The sequence below is a fragment of the Tamandua tetradactyla genome, chromosome 3, assembly GCF_023851605.1.
Source record: "Tamandua tetradactyla isolate mTamTet1 chromosome 3, mTamTet1.pri, whole genome shotgun sequence".
Lineage (NCBI taxonomy): Eukaryota > Metazoa > Chordata > Mammalia > Pilosa > Myrmecophagidae > Tamandua > Tamandua tetradactyla.
The window spans coordinates 172,402,880-172,420,058 of record NC_135329.1 but is presented as its reverse complement, the minus strand read 5'-3'; the positions used below and the strand labels follow the sequence as shown (position 1 = coordinate 172,420,058).

Here is a 17,179-nt window from a genome sequence, read left to right as displayed (position 1 = left end):
ACTTTCAATATTAGTAGTTGTAGAGAAAAGAAACAAAATGTATTGTTGAAATGTACTGATAATTCAAACTGCGGTTAACTCAACAATTTCAGCCTTTCCTCCCAGCTGAGTAATTTAAGTTGTTAGGAAGAAAAAATGGTTGACTTGAGCTTCAGCTACTTTCTTAGCCTTTACAGATTCTGACGGAATGAAATATAAAGTGCAAAAGCCAAGCAGAGAAGCTGAAAAGCACGTCTTCAGATAATCCACCCACTGGACAGTCAGGACACTCGGCCAACCAAGGCTGGGTTCACTCAAGCAACAGCATCTTGAAGAGGCCTGATTTACATATCCCGTGTCTTTAGCCTAAGCTTCCAGTTGCCTTTGCCTGTTGTAATAATACAAAGAGCTTTTCTTTAGTTCTGTTGCATGAATATCTCCTAAGGGATCTTTCTCCTAAGGGATCTTATTTCCTTGCCAGAGCTTTATATTTAAAAATACAGAGGACTTACCCAGATAAAGGTTGGCATCACCTTATGCATTAGATATGTCCTGAACAATAGTATGTAAAATCGTAAGTTAAGATCAAAACCATTTTATTTGAAAAGGAAAATTTACTTAAGGATACAGTAGCACTTTTACTTTGAAATGGATGGGATTGTTAAACTTCTATTTAAAAAACTGTCTTTTTAGTTTTCAATATTTAATTGCCTAGGATCAATGCAGATTCAGTATAAATATTTATGGTACTGAAAAGATGAACTTTCATCATAACAGGATATATAAACCTTCCACAAATTCCAATTTTCTTCTGAATTATACCTAAATTTCTGAATACAAAGGGCTCTATATTTGGAAGGCACCATAAGGACTATCTATCATGGACAACCGCATTTTATAAGTAAGAAAACTAAACCCAAAGTTAATGAAATAGTATAAACTAGGTATCCTTGAGGAACAGACCCAACCTTATAAATTGTTCTGTGATATTGATAATATTAAAATTTAGAACTCCTATTGCTAGTGCAAGTTGGTAATACACATTTTTTTAAAGTAGCTGTGCTGGTTTGAAATGATGTATGTACCCTAGAAAAGCCATATTTTAATCCTAATCCCATTTCGTAAAGGCAGCCATTTCTTCTAATCCCTACTCGGTATTGTATGTTTGGAACTGTAATTAGATCATCTCCCTGGAGATGTGATTTAATCAAGAGTGGTTGTTAGGCTGGATTAGGTGGAGGTGTGTTTCCACCCATTTGGGTGGGTCTTGATTAGTTTCTAGAGTCCTATAAAAGAGGAAAACATTTTGGAGAATGAAGAAGATTCAGAGAGAGCAGAGCAGAACAACATAGCCACAAGAAGCAGAGTCCACTAACCAGCAACCTTTGGAAATGAAGAAGGAAAATGCCTCCTGGGGAGCTTCATGAAACAGGAAGCCAGGAGAAAAAGCTAGCAGATGACGCTGTGTTCACCATGTACCTTTCCAGATGAGAGAGAAACTCTGACTGTGTTCACCATCTGCCCTTCCACTTCAGAGAGAAACCCTGAATTTCATTGGCCTTCTTGAACCAAGGTATCTTTCCCTGGATGCCTTAGATTGGACATTTCTATAGACTTGCTTTAATTGGGACATTTTCTCAGCCTTAGAACTGTAAACTAGCAACTTATTAAATTCCCCTTTTTAAAAGCCATTCTGTTTCTGGTATATTGCATTCCAGCAGCTAGCAAACTAGAACAGTAGGCATTCATTAAGTACGGCATCATGCAAATATATTTTTGCTAAGACTGCCTGCCTCTCCCTCCGTGTCTAATTCCAACACATATCAGTCATTATAGAAATTCTTTCTACATACATCCTCTGCTTTTTCAGGAATGAGTTAGGAACTGTGGACAGGCAATCACTTGAGAATTTGTGAGTAAATATGAAGTCAATCTACTTTAGAACTATTTTTGTTTCCCTTCCTTAAGAGCACTGAAATAGTTCATCATCTCTTACCTTCCTTCTAATCAAAGCACTGAGTTTGAGTTCTTTGATTCTATAGTGGTCCATCTGTTCAAATTGTTTAAGATAAGGTTTGAATTCTATTAAACTTGGTTCATTTTAAATTCAACTGCTGTTACAAATATATTTTTTAACTTGAAAGGAGATAATTTTCTTTAATTTTCAAAGTACTTAAAAAGTTTAAATCAGATAAATAGGAAGGTCATACTTCTATAAGCATCATTAATAGATTGGCATCTATTTTTTTTAAAATGCTTATTCTAGGGTAGGAAGCAGTAGCTCAGTGACAGAATTCTCACCTGCCATGCTGCAGACCTGGGTTTGATTCCCAGAACTTCCCATGCCAAAAAAAAATAGATTCTAGTAACATATATACAATTTAAAATCTGCCCTTTCAACCACATTCAAATATATATTCCAGTGGTGTTAATTATATTCACACTGCTGTGCTACTATCATCACTACCCATTAACAAAACTTTTTAAACACCCAAAACAAAAATCTGTACCAATAAAACATTAACTCTTCATTCCCTACTCCCACCCAGCCCCTGGTAGCCTACATTCTAATTTCTGACTCTATGAATTTGCTTATTTTAATGGCTTGATATCAGTAACATCATACAATATTTGTCTTTTGTGCCTGGCTTATTTCGCTCAATATGGTATCTTCACAGTTCATCCATGTCATTGCATGCATCAGAATTTCATTCCTTTTCTTGGCTGAATAATATTCTGTTGTGTGTATATATCACATTTTGTTTATTCATTCATCTCTCGAGTTGCTTCCATTTTTTGGCAATTGTGGCATCTTTTGTTTTTAAACAAAGTCAATCTTAAAAGACTGTTAAATCTGGAACTCAACCAAAACCTTTTCAAGTTTACTAGAAGTTCATTATTGCCTTTAGTGTATGCAGCCAAGTGTTCTTGTCTTGGGACTGGTTCTGAGGCCCATTTCCAAGCCTAATTTATAATGGCCCAGGACAAGAGAGTTCACACAGAACAAACCTCAAAGGAAGTTTGTCTGCACATTTATGATAGTAACAGGATCAACGTCAGTGGGCTGCTTTCAGCATAAAGGGATCATTTTAACTTTTCTTTACTCCACTTATCCTGTTTCTCAATATGTTGTCAGCTATATCTTGAGTAGTCACTAGAAATGTTTGTCTTTATTCAACTATGATTACAATTTAGCCAATTTATGAAATTAGTGACTAATTTATTTAGTCCAGAATAAGTTATAATCCAGAATTTTTAGGTAAACTTGACCAACCTCACTGCCTTTGATTAAAAATGCTGCAAGAATTTTAGTATTCAGGAATGCAAAGTAAACTTTTGGATGCATACACAATGTTCGCCAAAGGAGGTAGCCTGAAACACTTGCTTATTGATGCATTTCTGTTATCCAGTGTTCTGGGACCTGGGACCAAGTGGAAATTTTGTCAACCTTCAAAATGATGACATTTCTACATTACACAGAGAATGTGTCAGAAAACATTATCACACCCACAAGTGAAGAAAGTCTCAATGCACTGCATAACATCTTATTTTTTCACTAATCAGCTCTGGTTGGGCACATGCCAGCAGCCTGTTGTTTTTCTGGATCCCATTACTACACAAGTCACTATACTTTTTGAAATTTAACTAATATAAAGTTCCTCACAAACATCACAGCGAGAGTGAGTGGTGGAAGGAGAGTTATCTTTGACTTATCTAATTTTAATTCAAATTAACTTCAATAAGCAATGCTTCATGAAGGGACTATAGAATTTTTTCCCATATGAGGATGAATATATTTTGGTAATGACCCTAAAATAAGAAAATGCACTTAATCCAACCCATTATGTTTGGCCTAATGGTGATACTTGCCAGTGTACTGGCACCACTGAGAATGTGATTAGAAAGCAATTAGCTTTTTTTGCCAGATTTCTGGTCATGCCAGCATAATTAACTGCATGCCAAATCACATCTCCAAGTGACAGTAAAATATTAAATAACCCTTGACTTGTGTTCTCTAGACTGTTTTGATGTCTTTTTTATCTTCAAAAATCTGTTGCTCTGACCATAATAAAGTTTAACTTTTCTGTTAACATTAAATAATTCAACATAGAAGTCACCTTTGGAGAATGCTTTGGGGTTATTTTTTTCATTGTCAATCTGTCTTTGATTATTGATTCATTTGATAATTCTGGATATATACAGATTGTACAACAGGACTGATTGTAAAAATTCAGAAATGGATAGTACAATATTACCTAACTGTAATACAATAATGTTAGTACACTGATTGAAACTGAATGTGAGAATGATAGAGGGAGGAGGACTGGGGGCACAAATAAAATCAGAAGGAAAGATAGACGATAAAGACTGAGATGGTATAATCTAGGAATGCCTAGAGTGTACAATGATAGTGACTGTACAAATTTTTTTTTTTTTTTTTTTTTTTTTTTTTTTAAAGGAAGGAAAGAAAGACAGAGAAGGAAGGAAGGATGGAAGAAAGGGAAACATCTTTAAACATTTTCTTATTTTATTATATTTTGTTTGTTTGTTTGTTTTTTTACATGGGCTGGGGCCGGGAATCGAACCGAGGTCCTCCGGCATAGCAGGCAAGCACTCTTGCCCGCTGAGCCACCGCGGCCCGCCCTGTACAAATTTTAAAATGTTTTTGCGTAAGGAAGAACAAAGGAATGTCAGTACTGCAGGGTGTTAAAAATAGATTATAATTCATATTTTAAAACTTTAACTTATGTGTAAGACTAAAGAAAAATGTTTATTTGTACAAAATTTATAATCTGACTAATGCATTTCCTAACATAACTTAAGTGGACAGTTTAACTGAACACCATAAGTACATGGAACCCTGAGTAGGGCATGAGATTTTGTAGGTTTGTCCAGAGTGGTGCCCCAATAAATCCCAGAGTGATTTGAACAGTGAATAAAAATGTATTTGCCGAGTCCCCTTGGGGGAATGGCGAGAAAGGGGGAAAATTCAACTTCCCCATGTGGAGAATTCCTGACATTCTCACAAGCGGTGAGGACAACCAAAGCAATAGGCTGAGCCCTCAATCTTCGGGTTTGTTCTGATGAAACTTATCCCCACAAAGGATAGGCCACGCCTACTTAAAATTAGGCCTAAGATTCACCCTCAGAGAACCTCTTATGTTGCTCAGATGTGGCCCCTCTCAGCCAGCACAACAAGCAAACACACTGCCCTCCCCTTCTCTGCATAGGACATGACTCCCAGGGGTGTAAACCTTCCTGGCAACGTGGGACAGAAATCCTAGAATAAGCTGGGACTCAGCATCAAGGGATTGAGAAAACCTTCTAGACCAAAAACGGGAAGAGAGAAATGAGACAAAATAAAGTCTCAATGGCTGAGAGATTTCAAACACATTTGAGAAATTATCCTGGAGGTTATTCTTACACATTATATAGATAACACCTTTTTAGTTAAGGTATATTGGAGAGGGCTGGAGGGAAGTGCTTGAAAATGTACAGCTGTGTTCCAGTAGCGATGTTTCTTGAAGATGATTGTATAATGATATAGCTTTCACAATGTGACTGTGTGATTGTGAAAACCTTGTGTCTGATGCTCCTTTTATCTAGGGTATGGAGAGATGAGTAAAACATATAGATTAAAAATAAATAAATAAAAGGGGGGAACAAAGATTAAAAAAAATTTATCCAGAAGTACAAAATAAACGCTTTCTCCCAGTTCATGCTTTGCCTTGCCATTCTCTTGAGGCTACCTTTTTTATTTCCCCAAATCCTTTACTTTGGATTGTTTTTGTTTTGATTTTAACTTTTAATCTGAAACAATTTCAAACTTACAATACAGTAGCAAAAATAATGCAAAGTCCATACAGAGAACTCTGATATACCCCACATCACAGATGCCAGGATCCACCAATTTTAAACTTTTGCCCTTTTGCCATCATTCTATCTATCTATCTATCTATCTATCTATCTATCTATCTATCTATCTATCTATCTATCATCTAAATATCTTATCTATTTTCTGAACACGTGAGGGCAGGTTGCATATATTATGCTCCTTGAACACATAGTACTTACATGCACATTTCCTATGAACAAAGATAGTAACATATAATTCACTTATATAATCACTTAAGTTCAAAGTTCCATAAGTTTATTGATAAAAAAAACTTACATTCTATATTCCAATATTTTCTTATGTCCCCATAATGTCCTTTTGAGCCTCTTCTCCACCATTCTTAGATCCCAGACAGGATCATGTATTATACTTAATTATCATTAACTCTATAGTTTCTCTTTCTTTCTTTTTTTTTAATTGTGGAAATGTATATGCAACATACATTTCCCCATCCCAACCCCTCAACAAGCAGACCTTTCTATGGGATTTAGCATATTCACAATGTTGCAATTCCCTCACCACCATTTATTACTAGAACTTTCCTTTCACCCTAAATAGAAACCCTGTTATTCATTTTGCTTAACTCCCCATCATCTCTGCCCTCATCCCTGGTACTTCCTGTCTCTATGAATTTCTATGTTCTCTGGTATTTTCTCTGTTGTTATGATGGGACTTAAATATAACATTCTAAATAATCTATTTTGCTTTGATAGCAACTTAACTTCAACAGTATACACAGACTGTGTCCATAACCCTCCATCTCACAACCTTTATGTAATTCTCATCACAAATTGCGTATTTATACGTTATGAGTCCCAAACCATTTATTTATCATTACATTTTATGCATTTGCCTTTTAGATTCTATAGGAAATAAAAAGTGGAGTTACAAATCAAAAATACAATAGTACTGCTACTTACATTATCTTTGCTGGAGATCTTTATTTCTTCATGTGGCTTCAGTCAATTGTCTAGTATCCTTTCCTTTCAATCTGCAGAACTCGTGTTCTTTAGCACTTTTGTAGGGCGGGTCTACAAAGTCTAGTGGTTACAAAGTCCCTCTGCTTTTGTTTATCTGAGAATGTCTTAATAGCTCCCTCATTCTTGAAAGACAATTTTGCCAGACATAGAATTCTTAGTTGGCAATTTTTTGCTATCAGCACTTTAAATATGTCTTCCCACTGCCTTCTTTAAATATGTCTTCTTGCCTCCATAGTTTCCAGGAGAAATTGGCACTGATTGGGATCTGATTGGGATCCCCTTGTATGTGACATGGTGCTTCTCTCCTGTGGCTTTCAGAATTTTCTATCTTTGGCAATTGACAGTTGGATTATAACATGATGTGGTTTGGATTTATTGTGTTTGGAGTTCAATGAGCATCTTGGATGTATATATTCATTTCTTTCATTAATTTGGGGGAGTTTTTAGCCATTAATTCTCCTAATATTCCCTCTGTTTCTTTCTCTCTTTCTTCTGGGATTCCCACACTGTATAAATTGGTTTATCTGATGCTGTGCCATAGGTTCCTCAAGCTCTGTTCACTTTTCTTCTTTCTTCTTTCTGTTTCTCAGATTGAATTATTTTGATTGTCTTATCTTCAAGTCCTCTAATTATTTCTTCTGCTGTTGAAGCCCTCTAGGGAATTTTTAATTTCTGTTACTGTGGTCTTCAGCTCTGTTTGGTTCCTTTTCATAATTTCCATCTCTCTATTGTTATTGTCTTTGTGTTCATGTATCATTTTCATGCTTTTCTTTAGTTCTTTGTCCATGTTTTCCTTGAGCTCTTTGAGCATATTTAGGGCTATTTTTAAAAAGCTTTGTCTGGAATGTCCTAGATCTGATCCTCCTCATTGAAGATTTCTGATACTTTCATCTTTTCCTTTGCCTGGGCCATTGCTTCCTTTCTTCATATGTTTTATATAATCTGTCATTAAAATCTGAAAACTTTGATATTTTAATGTGTTACTCCACGAACTTAGATTCTAAGGCCTCTATTCTTGAAGTTTATATCCAGCTACCCTGGAGCTAACCAAAAATAAAAAGTAAAAATGAGAAAACATCTTTCTTAGTCTTTGCAGACTGACCTCTTTAAGTGTTCTCCATACAATCAATTTGGAAAATAGCTCCAGGCCAAAATGTAGAGTTGTTCCTGGTCCTCTCTACACATGTGTCTTATTTGGGGCATGTACATTTGGCCCTAGGAATCTCTCCTCTGCCTGCTTACACAGGTACAAATATTTCCTCTTACCTAGGAAACAGTTTCCCAAGTGCTGGACTGTATATTCTACAGTCAGTAATCGTTTGCACCAGGCAGTGCAACTTAACTACTTTCCCACAGTATTCTGTAGGACAGCTCTGTGAGTCGCCTTCCGCATGCAGGGCACGTTCTGGGACAGCGAGTCCCTCAGGCCACCACCAGAGAGACTGGGCCAGATGCACATTCTCCCAGTATGTCCATGAGAATTCTTCTTCTCTCTCCTCTGAACTGGGACCAGGAATCTGCCCTGGGAGCACTGCTGGCCCCAAGCCCAGCTGATGAAGGGTGGGGGGAGGGCCAGCCAGGGCACCACGAGATCCTACTGCTTTGAAGTATCCCTTTTCTTGATTCAGCACTCATCCTCTAACTGCAATCCTTTCATTGTTTTCTGACCTTTGAGAAAGATATTTCTGCCAGATCATACCGATTGTTGAAAGCTTCTGTGTGGGGTGATTTTTGTAGCTTGAATCTCCTGCAGCTATTCCACCTCTGACAGTTATATATTCAAAACACTATCTATCCAAAAGCTTTCATACAAATTTAAAACACTTAAAAGGACAAAATACATTAGGTAAATATTTCTTGACTATGCATGAAAAATTAGAAAGGTGAGAACATTATCTAAAGAAAATCACAGAAACATTAGACAATATTTATTTTTCTTTCAAAATTATTTGCAATCAAAATTCTTCTGGGTATGGGATGGGGTAGGGGAATGTATAACTAGTCACTATAAAAAGTTCTCAAAGTTCTTAGACTCTAGGTTTTTAGACTCTAGCCCAGGGCATAAAATAGCATCTGCATTACTCTCTAGGCACTGTGCATCACTGCTCCTTCCCTTTTAGGTGCAGCCCTGCCTCTCCATCAGTATTTCCCATTCCTTAAGGAGAGAAAGTTTGCCTTATACCACTTATTTCCCCAGCATCTTGTACTGTGCCTTTCACATAACAGGTGTCCAAAATGTGCTTGTTAACTTGACTAATAAAAAGCCTAAGGACATTTATAAAAATGATATATCAAAAGAGAAAGTATTATTTTACATGGGACAAATATATATGTTCCCACTGCATTTTACTTATATTTCTCGAGTCACACTTTTCATGCTTTACCTTATGGTTATTTTTGCTGATACTGTCTCTGTTTATTTGTCTCTATATTGTACAGAATCTACTAAAGTTCCTTATATATGATATCACAAAATGCATCATAAATAAAGTCAACAAATGAATGTTTTCTTAATAAGATCAGTTTTGAGAGAGGTTAGGACAAAGCACTGGACTTAGACTAATGGGCTAGAAAAGCACTCCAAGTGAGGTGGAATGGAAATGCAAAGGAATGGAGGATGAAAGGAGTAAATTCACTTGACTGAAGGACATGGTTCAAGTACAAGGAAATACAAAACAAGGTTGGCAAAACAGGAAGCACATGTAGGTAAAGGGCTTTACAAGACTAGTTTAAACTTTTTAAAGTATATGAGGAGGATTATTCCAGCTGTTGAATCATATATGGAAGATTTTTGACCATGTTGAAAAATTCAGGCAGCAGAAGAGAGCCAACACCTTGGCTATGCCGACATGAGAAAATGGATGGTATACGAGAGATGCCATGAAGAAAGAAGCAATAGATCTCATTAATATTGAATAGCAAATTTAAAACAAGATTTTACTTAAGAAGATAAAACAAGATATTACTTAAGTTAATATGGAGAGAGAGGGTTTGAAAATGACTTGGAGGAACTGGGAACCATATACACGGCAGTATTTTTTGTAGTGGTCAATAAGGGTGTATGAGTACCTAGAAAATAAAAAGATGAACTCAGTTTTTGATGTGTTCATTTTCTTTCATCTATTCTTAAGACATAATCAAATTTAGAAATCTAACCAGAGTAGTGAAATTGTAGGTTGGGACTAAAGATGGGTTTTGAAAATACTAAATCTGTGTATATAAAAACAGTATTATATCTGGTTTAACAAATGAGTATGAGTGCTGAATCATTATACTAATATTTCTTTTAGCCTCCAGTACCTTGTGAGAAAGCAAGAAATTAAAACCGAAAATTGTGGAATTGTAAAAAACAACAAAAAAAAACGACTGTTACTGAAAAAGTCAAACCTATTCAAACACATGAATTTTGATAGTGTCCAAGTGAATTTACAAAGTATCTTCAAATGTAATTGCCCACGATTACAATTCCATGTTAAATGAAGGATAATGTATGCATATTGCCAATCATAGACTCATGGGACTGGGTGGGAGCTTAATAAATGGCAACTCCTACTTGAGCACAGGGTCTGCTACGCCTTCCACAGTTTTTAACACAGTGGTTTGCACATGTTGGAGCTCAGCAAATGTTTGCAAAAATAAATACCTCCAATGCCTGGCGCTAAAATGAGGCAACTCTTTCAACAGACTTTAATTTTTTACACCCAAGACTAAGATGTATCTCAAATGAGAAAACAGAACAACACAATTATATCACCTTTATTTCCAAAATTAATTATACTATATTAGCCTTAAAACAGCAGTGACTCAGTGAATTGAAATAAGCTGACATGTGCTCAGGTCTATGAGTATTACTTATGTCAGGGGGATATTTCCTCAGAGAATGGGAAGTGCTAGGGTAGGGAAGGGATGCTTGCTTTTTCAGAGATCTGAGCCAAAAAGAGAGAGAGAGAAAAAAAACAAAACAAGCAGTGTAATAATGGGAAAAGTCAACTAAAATGCTTTTATTTCAAATTAAGTTCTAGGAACAGTGTCTGAAAAATTCTCCCAATGACTACAGAGCCAGCAGACTAATACCAACAGCTCTTCTGTACGTATCTTTAGCCTGGGAAGGAGGTAACAATTACCCCTTCAATTTTTAGAGGCTTTTCTATTTACCTGAGCTTTGATTGATAACTTTCCCAGGTCACTTTAGAGCATTTTCTAGAAGCTGTCACTTTCCACCTCTCCTGTGACAGCTGAAGTCACCTCTGCTTCAGCTGCCCTAAATACCAGATAGGTGTTTACATCCCTATGCAGAGTATTAAGGGTGATCGTAGACAAAACTGCTGTCAAGCGAAATTGTAATTCTTTGAGCAACCTCACCCTCATCTTATTCTGATTTTGGGGAACCCATTGTCATTCTAATCTCTTCCTTTTCCCAGGGTTTTTAGGACAGGTCTGTTAAATTCATTCAAAAATACAAATTACTGATAACCCAATGTCTTGTTAATTCCAGCAACGTTTTGCATTTTATCAATGATTAAAAAGTCTTAACGTTAAGGAATTCATTGTTACCTGAAATTTCAAGTACTTGTGAACAGAGAGAGAACATACATTCTACATAAGATGTGGAATGGGATGGGGGGCGTTGCCCTCCCCAGTCATAGGGAATCACATGTGTAAAGATGCCCACTCCACTTATAGACATATTTCAGCTTTGATTTCTTTATTACAATACAGCTGCTACAATAGAAGTACAACTCCAGTATCAATACAAACTGGTTTTTTAAGACTGAATTTTAAAAACACTCAGGAAGAAATATTTCCAAATATTATATTTGTGAGTGCTTCTTTATGAAATAGGGAACATCTCAGGACTTTAGGGAAAAGCTAAATTCAGAAAAAGATCTGAACAGATGAACTCAGAATTCTAGAATTATTCTTATAGAATAATTACATTTAATTTTCACTTGATAATTAATTACTATAATTTGATGCATTCAGGTTGACTTTTAATACATGCAGACTACCTGGCTGCTTAATTTGTCTTTCTTAATATTGAAATAAACCAAACAAACATATGCACCAGTATTTTTTTAATGGCTCCAACTTTTCCTCTTGGATGATGTCCGTTTAGTTCATTGCCACTTTTTGAGAATCCAAACATTTAAGCAACTTGAGTCTTAAGTTGGACACCCAAGCTGTTCATTTTGGTATACTCATCCTCCAGCCCAACTCTAGAAATAAACACTGGACTTGTTTTTCTACTTTTTTCATCCAAATCAGCTTTATTATTAAGCTACAGATTTATAACCATGTATATGACATGGAGCAATTTGGCTAGAGTGATGTCAGGGAGGTAGAGAAAAGAAGACTTAAAGATTTACCATAAAACACATTCACTTATGGCATGGAAACTGCCACTATTTTCACCAGTAGAAGCTGCGTCTTCCATTTGTTTTTGTTTTGTTTTTTATTTAACTAGCATCTATTAATAACACACTGTGGGTCAGCATTGTTCTAGGTACTGGAAAAACACGGTGGTAAACAAGACAAACAGGGTTCCTGCCATCATGGGGCATACATTCAGGAGAAGGAGAGAAGTTAAACAAAAGGTCAAACAAAACAGTTTTCGAAACTGCTACAAAGGATGATGGAAATAAAGAAGGGATATGTGATAGAGTGACAGGTGGTAACAGTGGGCAGAGAAAGTTTTGACGGGGAGGTGACATGAACTCAAAATTAAGAGGTTAAAAAGAAAGGACCCATACAGGAGAACATTCCATGAAGAAGGAAAAGAAAATGCAATGATGCAGAAATGGGAACAAGAAACTTGTTATGATGGAAGGAAAAAGGAAGGAAGGAGGGAGGGAGGGAGGGAAAGAAAAAAAAGAAGGGAGGGAAAGGAGGAGGGAGAGGCGGGAAGAAAGAAGGGAGGGAGGGAAGGAGGGAAGGAGGAAAGGCAGGGAAGGGAAAGAGAGAGAAAAGAAGAAAACATGGCTAGAGTGGCATGAGCAAAACAGTGAGTAGGGATGAGGCTGAAGAGGCAGGTGAGGTTGAACGAGCACTTTAGCCTGCAGAAGCAGGTGAAGTTAGAGGGAAAGGCAAGACTTGAGAGGCAGGTGAGCCTGGAGAGGCTGGTAAGGCTAAGGAGTTAGGTGACCTGGAAAGACAGGTGAGCTAGGGAGGTAGGGCCATATCATGAATGGCCCCATATGACCACAGTAAAACTTTCTATTTTATTTTCACAGGAAGCCACAGGAGTATTTTAAACAGAAAAGTGGTGTGATTGGATTTGAGTTTTTAAATAAACACTCTCTCTTTATCTTTATCCCCTAAGAGCATCTTAGGGGCCATCTTTAAGACAAATACTAACACTACTATACCAAAGACACTAAAGTTCCAACCAATATGGGCAAGTCCTAGAAAATAAAGTGATGTTTTTCGTTTCATGTTTTTTTGTGTGTTTTTTTTTTTTACTTTCAAGGCCAGTATCATCATGACATGAATCTGTCCCCACCCCAACCCAGAAAAGAAATACCCCATGGAGGCAATAATCGTGTTTGCAATCCTATCCGCGGTCTGCCAAGTTTACCATTTGGAAAAAAAATATTTTTACACTCAATTCTCTACCAAAAAGAAACATTTTTCACAGGGAACTAGAAATGACAACATCATTATAAGTATTTCAGTTTTCTACTCTAGCCTTTTATTTTAAGCGTGGGAAAACCTGCTATGCCTGCAGTTACAAGTTGCACTTTAAAAATATAAATGAGAAGAAGCTGATGTTCAGATTTAGGCAGATGAAAATGAAAAAATGAAGCACCATCAGACACTTGGGGATGGTAATGGAAATTGCCTAACGATGATCCAGGTGCTTTTCTGCTTATTACAGGACCGACACCAGGGGACTGAGCTCCCCTCTCAGGGAATGATTTTTCTTTCTTAGTTTAAAAGGGAAGAAGAGAAATAAGTGATTCCACTGTCTGTCTCTATGGCAACTAGTACCCTAATTTCACCTCTTAGATGGCAATTATACCTATTCACTGAATAGCTTTTAGTCCCCACTTTTATGATGAAAAAAAATGATTTCATGAAAAATGAGATAAAGGTAACAGGTGAACTTTCCCCCTGGCAACTATAAAGTGCAGTTTACAAGAAACATGGTCATTCATAAGTAGAATATACTTTCTGGGCTTTTTTTCTTCCAGTTGTAGGATTTTTATTATAGTTCTTTTTTAATGATAAAATATTATTCTTTTCTTCCTTAACATACATTTTCGTTCAATTTTAAAATTAATCAGATTCATTGTAGTTTGGTAAACACACTATATATATAATAAAATAAAAATCACTCTCCTTATCTAAAAATAATCACTGTTAATACCCTACTAGCATTTTTAAATGCATACATAACTATATACTCTAAATCATATTATGTACAGTTTATAACCAGAATAATATACACACAACTGCAATGGCTTCAGAGTAGTTCCTAATATGGATTAATATATTTTATTTAGTCCATTTATTTATTGCTAAACATTATTGAACATAAATGTTTAGGCACATGTCTACTGGCTCAGATAAATCCCTGGGAAAGAAACATATAGTTCAAATGGAATAAACATTTAAATTATATTGCCGAATTTTACTCCCCCCAAATTTATCAATTTATTTTCTCACTAGAAGTGGATGGTTGAAAGTATTCTTTTCCTTAAACTCTTGATCAAAGGTACTATATTTTTTAAAAAAGCCCATTTGACGGAGGAGAAAAAGTATCTCACCATACATCTTTAATTAAAAATATATTTTACATAAGAATGAGAGCCTTTAGTCCTATATAGCTTAATGTAATGCCTGGATACATCCCAGAGTATATTAAGCAGATAATCAAAAAGTATTGGCAAAGGAAACCATCAGCACAAGCATAGCAACAGCAGAGGTAAATAATGGGGGGAGGGACAGGAGTTAGAGGAGGTTTAGATTTCCTATTTGGTGAGGGTGTGTTTATTGGTTCTCTTTCTCTTGGGAACAATGAAATTATCTAAAATTGAGACTGTTGATGAACTGTGGACTTTGGGCCCTATACATGATGCCCGATGAATGCAGGTGGCTGAAGGATGCACTGAAGGAGAAGTAGATTGGCGAACAATGGTGTATACTTATGAATGAAGGTTGTGCTGGTACAAAAAGGAACAAAGTTGCAATGAACACGTGGGACAATTGGTGAGACAAAATAAGCCAGAAACCAAAGAACAACAACGGCATGGTCACCTTTAGAAAACGCTTATAAGAAAACAGGGGCCTAGATTATAAACTTTTAGAGCAGACACATTAAGTCTGGAGTGGTGATTATTATTTCTGGATTTTGAGAGGCTATATAGCCTGATATTTAGAGATAAGAATGAAGCCGAACAGATTGGGGTTAAAGTAATTCAGAACATAGGGGTAAGGAAGACAGTGTCTATATTTTAGAACCACACATACTCTTTCAGACCAATGGAGAAAGATATATTTGGTTTGGAATGGAAATTTTCTGTAGTGAATAATCTAATTCAACCTATCTGTACAGCTCATTTGAACAACTGAAACACAGGGAACCAAGAATAAGAAATAGATCCTTTAATCCTGTATAGATTATTGTAATGCCTGGATACATCCTAGAGTATATTAAGCAGATAATCAAAAATATTGGCAAAGTCCCCTGAGGGATGGGAGAAAGAATATGGAACTATTAAACCCTACCACCAAGGAATTCCCTGAAACTGTGTCAAACTTTAGGGACACCCAAATCAATAGGCCATGTCTTCAATCGTGAGGCTTACTCTTGTGAAGCTTATGTAGGTAGAGGAGAAGCTTAGTCTACCTATAGGCATGCCTAAAAGTTACTTCTAGAGGACCTCTTTTGTTGCTCAGATGTGGCCTCACTCTCTGTAAGCCCAATTCTGCAAGTAAAATCATTGCCTGGCCCCCTACGTGGGACATGACATCCAGGGGTGAAAGTCTCCCTGGCAACATGGGAGATGACTCCCAGGATGAGCCTGGCCCTGGCACCGTGGGATCAACAATACCATCCTGACCATCTCCCTATACCATATTATCGGCAGCCCCTCCCAACATGAAAAAGTTAGGATGGGCATAACCCAAATACCCCTAAAGAGTTGGGAGAAGGATCAAAGGTGATGGTAGAGTTATACAGAGGTCAAGTTTAACAAATGAGTATGAGTGCTGAATCATGATGCTTATATTTCTTTTAGCCTCCAGTACCTTAGAGCAGCTAGAAACAAAAACCTAAAATTGTGGAACTGTAACCCATACCAAACTTTAAAATCTATTCCATAGCTACTTGTTTAAATGTACTTGGAAACTTATTGCTTTTTTGTATATATGTTATAGTTCACAATAAAAAAACATTTAAAAACATAGTCTAAGGTTAAATATGTTTTTACATTTTCATTGTTTTTTGGGGAGGGTACAGGGGGAGGTCACATTAATTGCCTGTTCACCTCGTAAACAACACTGTTACTTGTCTTCTAATACCTATTCTCCCCCTTTCTCACTAACAGAAGAACAACATTCATCTGAGCACATAATCCCTTAAAGTAAAGACATTTCCCATTCTACTTTGTAGCTAAGTATGGCTATGCGTCAACTCCAAGCTGATATAATATAAGCAAAAGCGATCTATGCTATTTCAGAGAAATTTCCTTAAAGAGAGAGGATACACCCTCCTTCTCTTCCTTCCTACTAGTTGGAATGCAGATATTATGGTTGGTGCTTCAGCAGTCATTTGTTCCTAAGGACTTTTTAAAAATGCCATACTAGCCTTGGATTGCTGATCTCCAGGTTTTTATGTGAGAGACTAAGATAGTGTTTAAAGTCACAATTAGTTTCCATTTTTTGATGGCATGCAGCTGAACTAATCTTGATATTGATACAATATTCTTTGCCTATCTTTCTCTTCCTATTGATTTTAAGTGTTCTTTTTTATTTTAAGGATATGTATACTTTGGCAGAAATGCTACAAATGTTTCCCAGTTTGTCATTTGCCCCTTAACTAGGTTTATGGAATTGGAAGATGCAAAAAAAGTTATCCTTAAATGTAATTACCACATAAATTCCACATATATTCAGAAAATCAGATAACAGTATTAACTTAGAAATCTAGTTTCCAGAGAAATAATATTCTATCTCAACAATCTGAAGGTAGCCTGGAGACATAAATTTACTTCTTATAGGTAATACAACTAAATGGCTATTTTGTAGGCTAAAGTCATCTATTTTATGCAAAATTGTATAGAGTTTTAAGAACTAGATATATAATTCATTCTATGCTAAAGCA

At 36.3% G+C, this 17,179-nt stretch overlaps 1 protein-coding gene across 3 annotated transcripts in view; it reads right to left on the bottom strand.

Moving 5' to 3' along the window:
* Positions 1–17,179, bottom strand: part of PLCL1 (phospholipase C like 1 (inactive)) — a 382,309-nt gene that overhangs the window by 49,345 nt on the left and 315,785 nt on the right. The window lies entirely within an intron of this gene.